The 6,379-nt window shown below is 39.6% G+C and overlaps 1 non-coding gene across 1 annotated transcript; it reads left to right on the top strand.

Moving 5' to 3' along the window:
• The first annotated feature begins 5,328 nt into the window (after positions 1-5,328).
• Positions 5,329-5,435, top strand: LOC141625979 (small nucleolar RNA R71). Its single transcript, XR_012535716.1, has one exon. It is a non-coding gene; the product is annotated as a small nucleolar RNA R71 (small nucleolar RNA).
• The last annotated feature ends 944 nt before the right edge of the window (positions 5,436-6,379 follow it).

The raw sequence follows: 6,379 nt of genomic DNA, 5'->3' as shown, positions 1-6,379 counted from the left end.
AAACGATCTAACAAAAACTTGTGGCACGCAAATCAACGCAATAAAAAACAGAAAACAGGCCGTGTACTTGAAAGCCACTCGGTTTTCATAAAAAAAAAATAGGTTTGCCGAAACAAAATTTGCCACACGAAATTTTATGCAATTATTTTGACCGATCTTTAACATATAGCGATGAATATCGATTACATAGACGATATGCAAAGATCAAAACAAAACGAAACAAACCAACCATCACCGTGTAAACAAGACACGGATCCCAAGGCACAAAGCAACAAAAAAACCGCAGCAAAAAAAAATTCTGCCGAGTAAAAAAAATTGAGCCGTGACAATTTTTTTAACCAAAATTCATCGTTTCAACAATCGTTTGATGAAAAACACATATAAAAAATTACGTGGCCTCGCTCTGATACCACTTGTGGGTAAATATCCGTATACTACCCTTTAATTGTAGGATTATAACGCAAAATTTATATGTAGTTTATAGTCATAAAACGAAAAGCATAATGAAACGATAAAGATATAGAAATAACTTCGGTCCTAGTGCAAAAGGCAATGAGAGATCTAGTTAGATCTCCTCCTAATCGTTGCACCCAAGATGTCCGAGTAATGCCCTTGTGCTAGAGAGAATCCCCTAATTGCCTTGCAATATCGAGGGGATTGTTTTGTGAGTTTGTGTTGGATGAGAGATCCGGAATTCGGGAGGCACAATTCCCAAAACCCTAGAAATGTTTTCAAAATGAATTAGGGTTGAAGTGAAGGAGAAAACTCTCCTTTTGATCCCTCTAATTCGGCCAAACCGAGTGAGTAAGAGAGAAATGGGCTTTTCATTTCCTCTTCACTTAAACTCGTGGTCCGGTCCATAATTCGCTAAGTGTATATAACGCGTTTTCATTATAAATCATTATCGGTTATCGGAAATTAAGGCATCAACTAATAATACGGGTTAGTTGAATTATAAATACATGTCCGACAAAACAGTATTGTATAATTATATTCAATATACATTTAATTAAATATAAAACGCTTATATTTAATTTTACGAATTAATCAAGTTAATTCGCTTTTAGCCCATGATATTTAATCCGTATTAAATATAATATCTCAACATCACATTTTGACTAATTATTAGTCAAATAACTCAGACTAACTGGTTAGTCAAATTTGGCATCTACATGACTGTATTTTCATACCGTCACATCACTCAAAACGTATCCTATAGGTGTGACTTTTAGGGACCAGTTGATCACCGCCATCTGTATGACAATAACGTCAAACTTATCTAGCAAGCCAATCGTTATTGATAAACGTGGATCAACTGATTATGATACAAAGTATACCCTTTGATCCTTTTAGAGATTTATAAGTCCTTGCACTAACTGTTAAGGACACCAACCCCAACATTGTAAGGCTTGGTATGGATTCTTCCGATATTCAAAGCCGATTCAAGGAGAATAAAATCAAGTCTTGTGAAATGATTGGTGTCTTTCCTAGCAATTATGGTATTTCCCACAACTTTGTGCCATACTCTTATGCCCGGATGATGGACCAAAAGAGCACGACAAGCATGAAAATCATCAAATTTCTTCCCGGAGATTGCCTCCCAAAGAGGCTCGGGGTCATACTTCCCATATTGCTTATAATATTTCTCTTCATCGCTAAGACCCAAAATTTCACCCAATTCCGGAAAGGTAATGCGTCTACTAGTGTTAGCTAGACGAAACTCAAGATTTTCCCTATTCTCAACTTTGGTGACTTTTAAAGAACTTAAGAATTCCAAGACAAGGGAGGGGTATGTTACTTCCTTTGTTTCAAACAATTTCTTCAAACCCATGGCATTGAAAAAGGCTTTTGTTTGTTCAAGAACACCCAATTTCTCCAAAGCATCTTTACATATGAATTTGGTGGATTGAATTGATTTCATAGCAAACTTAGCAAATGTCTTTCTATGGGTATCGGAAATAAAAGTTACCTCCGGATAATGCAAGAGTTGATCGATTACCGGAGTAGAAGGTGATGCTCCCATAGAAGTTTGTTGTTGTTGTTGTTGCACTTCCAAGTTTGGTGTTGATACCACCATTGCCAAAGCTTTCTTTGTTTGGAGAGCTTTTTGCCTTTGAGAGAGAGCCTTTGCCTTTGGTGCCTTTGTTGCACCCTTTGTCCTTGCCATTTGATGAACTAACCAAGAAAAGAATCAAAAATCTTCAATTTGTAGAATGCCCAAATCGATTTGAAGGTGAAAGGCTTTGCCTTTATGAAATCAAAAATCGACTCAAAGGTTGAAGAATTTGTTCTTGGTTTTGATTGTTATTGAAGATGGAGTGATTGATTTGTTGTTTGAAGGATGGTTTGATTTGATTTTGGTGGATTTTGTTGAGGGTTTTTGTTTTTGTGATGGAGAGGATGAGGGTTTTGATGTTTAGGGTAGTGTTTGTGAATGAATGAATGAATGAATGAAGGTGGGGTGGGTTATAAAGAAGTCGACAATTTCAGGATGCAGGGACAATCCGTGCGGATTGGGCGCAATCCGTGCGGATTCTGTTGCTTCAAAATTTTCAAAATCCCGCCTAGAGACGGGCGGATTCTGGGGAATCCGCTCGGATTCTTTTTGAGGGACGGGCGGATTCTGTGCAGGACGGACGGATTTCAGTCCAGAGATTTTTCTTTGTTTTCTTCAGCTTCAAGACGGGCGTCTTGTATAAAAGACGGACGGATTCTGTGAGACGGGCGTCTTTCCAGAAATACGCTCGGATTCTTCAACAGTCAAGAAATTTGCAATTTCAGCTCAGCCCAGGACGGGCGTCTTCTCAGCAGGACGCTCGGATTTGCTGCAGACGGGCGGATTCTCAGGAATCCGCTCGGATTCTTCTCTGTTGTACCCGGATTCACTTCATTCGTGCACAATGCATTTCCCTTTACCATTCTTCCATTCTTCTTCATTTTTTGTGTTCTTCATTGTGGGGGCACTACTAAGGCATGAATAGCCTAGGCAATTGCCATCCCCACACTAAGGTAAAGCACTACACATCAATTGAAATCATTAGTCCCTCCCTCACTTCTCTCTTACATGACAATTATTTTGATCAAAGTAAATAAAAATCCAAAAATGACAAAAATGCAATACAAAAATTGAAAAGTAAGTTAGGGAGTTAGAAATATTTACAAGTGGTGGTTTAGGGAGGACTCCACCAAACTCTCATTCTTGATGAGATGTCAAGGGGGCATGTTCAAGGTGTTGTTGATGTTGCTCAACACCTTGAAGAAGTAATCAAAAGCTTGTTCATTGTTATGGTAGAGGTCCTCAATAGACCGTGGCCCTTGTTGTTGATCATGATCGATGGCATGCCCAATGTAGGGATTAAAGATCCCTTCAAATTCGTCGTCCCAAAGACCACAAACTTCATTGAGTTGATCATTGAAAATCTCTTGCTTAGATGGAGACAACTCTCCCAATTTCTTCTCTTGGCCAATGAGGCCATCCTCTTCTTCCTTGGTTGATTTTGATGAGCTTTGCAAGCTCTCCTTGTCACAATTCACTTGCTCTTTGAATGGAGCATCTTCAACTTTCTTCCTCCATTGGAGTTCCGATTTCTTCCTTTCATCTTTTCGGCTATAATGATCAATCATAAAACATGGCTCATGTAAACGAGGAGCTCTCATGGTCTTGTCAAGATTAAAAGTTATGCTTTCATCTCCCACTTCTAGAGTGAGCTCTCCATGTTTCACATCAATTACCGCACCCGCGGTGTGTAGGAAAGGTCTTCCTAAGATGATTGGAATGTTGGAATCTTCCTCCATATCAACAATGACAAAGTCCACCGGGATGAAAAACTTCCCAATTCGCACGGAACATCTTCCCATATCCCTAATGGTGTCTTCGTCGATCTATCGGCCATTTGAAGAGTGATATTGGTGCATTTAAGCTCTCCCATTCCCAACCTTTTACTTACCGAGTACGGCATGACACTCACACTAGCCCCTAGATCACATAAGGCTTTGTTGATCGTCGTGTCGCCAATGGTACACGGTATTGAGAAGCTTCCCGGATCCTTTAACTTTGGAGGTGAACTCCCTTGAAGTATTGCACTACTTACCTTAGTAAAGGCGATAGTCTCAAGTTTCCGGATCGACTTCTTCTTTGTGAGGATATCTTTCATGTACTTTGCATAGGCCGGAACGTGATTGATTAATTCCGTGAAAGGAATTGAGACTTCTAAGTTCTTCACAATTTCCATGAACTTTCCAAGTTGATCATCAAATTTGGGCTTGGCTTGACGACTTGGAAAAGGAAGTCTAATCACAATGGGCTCCTTCTCTTTGGCCTTGTCTTCATTTTTCTTTGAACTTTCTTCTTTTGATGATTCCCCTTCTTTGGGGCTTTGCACCACAACTTCATTCTCACTAGCTTTCACAACTTCATTCTCAACTTGCTCCTTCGGTGCTTCATATCTTGTACCACTTCTCAAGTGAATGGCACTAACCGTTTCATGTCTAGGGGGATTACTTTGAGGTGGTAATTTCCCCTTTTGTCTTTGTGAGCTCGAAGATGCTAGTTGAGTCAATTGTGTTTCCAACATCTTGGTGTGAGCTAGAATGTTGTTGATGGTGGTGTCTTTTGCTTGGCTATCTTTTTGCATTTGGGTGAAAAATTCTTGTTGATTCTTTTGCATTTGGAGGACCGCTTTTTGGACATCAAAACCTTGGTCATTTTGGTGATTGTATGGATTTTGATTTTGGTAACCTTGGTTTTGATTGTAAAAGGGTCTTTGATTTTGATTTCTCATGGGTGGTGGAGTGTATGTTGTTTGAGGGTTTTGAACATTTTGGCTTTTGTATGAGAGATTTGGATGGAACTTGGTGTTTTCATTGTAAAAATTTGAATAAGGGGTACCACTTTTGTAAGCTTGGAAAGCATTAACTTGTTCGGTTGTTCCCCTACACTCACTTGAGTCATGGCCCAAAGTTCCACAATTCTCACATATCCCACTTGGGATTGATGAGGATGCCGTCATGGCATTGACATGATGCTTTGATGTTTTTGAGTTTTCCTCAAGTCTAGCCATAGCTTGTTCAAACTTCAAGTTGATTGTGTCAATGTGAGCACTAAGTTGAGCACCCAATTGAGTAACGGAGTCCACTTCATACTTTCCTCCTCTAGTAGCCTTGCGAGGTCTACTATATTGTGAATTATGGACCGCCATTTCCTCAATCTTGTTCCATGTTTGATTGTCATCAACTTCGGTGAACATTCCATTTGATCCCATATTGAGAATGTTCCTTGAATCTTCATATAAACCATTCCAAAATTGTTGCACTAAAAACCATTCGCTAAGTCCATGGTGAGGACATGAGCGACAAATACCTTTGAACCGCTCCCAAGCTTCATACAAAGATTCTTCATCCCTTTGCTTAAAACCCGTAATTTGAGCTCTTAGCATGTTAGTCTTCTCTGGTGGGTAGAATTTTTGTAGAAAGCTAGAGCTAGCTTCTTCCAAGAATCTATTCCAAGGGTGGCCTTATCAAGGCCCTTCAACCATTGCTTTGCGGTGCCGATTAACGAAAAAGGAAATAAGACCCATCTTATTTGGTCTTGAGTCACGCCCGTTTGAGAGATAGCTTCACAATAATCGCAAAAGGTTTCCATATGAGAATGAGGGTCCTCACTAGGCATTCCCCCGAATTGGCTCCTCTCAACTAGTTGGATGAAGGCGGACTTGGCAATAAAATTACCGGTGAGATGTTGCGGTGTAGGAGTACCATTTGGTAGATCCTCCTCGGTGGGTATAGAGTGTGACGAGAATTTAGGCATTGTAGGTGGATTTTGTGGGATATTGTGTAATGGGTTTTCTTCTCCTTCTATTGCGAAAGGATTGACAAACTCACTAGTGGGTTGAACAACTTCACCAACACCTCCCAAATTCCTCCTAACAAGTCTCCTATTATTCGTCAAGGTTCTTTCGATTTCACGGTCAAAAGTTAACAAATCTCTTTGTAACCTTCTAGACATGCAAAATATCAAACAACTCGAAAACAATTAGAACAAACCTTGAGGAGTTTTACTTCCCCAAGGTGAAAAAGACACAACTAATAACAATAAAAGAAATCTTAAATCAATTAAACACCGTCCCGAACGGCGCCATTTTTGATCGAGTCCATTTCATGTTCACAATTAAGCATATGTGGTCGTTGGTCAATGGTCGATACAAAACACAATTTATACTCCACAAACAACTCTACAATTAGTAAAGAGGCAAGTAAAGGTCGGATCCCAATGGACGGGTATTGAAATGAGAATTCTATTGTAACTAGTAGTGTCTAGGGGTGTCACAAATTGGGTTGATGTAGAAGGTTACTAAACTAAAATAACAATGAAAATAAACTA

Source organism: Silene latifolia, chromosome X (genome assembly GCF_048544455.1).
Source record: "Silene latifolia isolate original U9 population chromosome X, ASM4854445v1, whole genome shotgun sequence".
Classification (NCBI taxonomy): Eukaryota; Viridiplantae; Streptophyta; class Magnoliopsida; order Caryophyllales; family Caryophyllaceae; genus Silene; species Silene latifolia.
This window is presented reverse-complemented; position numbering and strand designations above follow the sequence as displayed.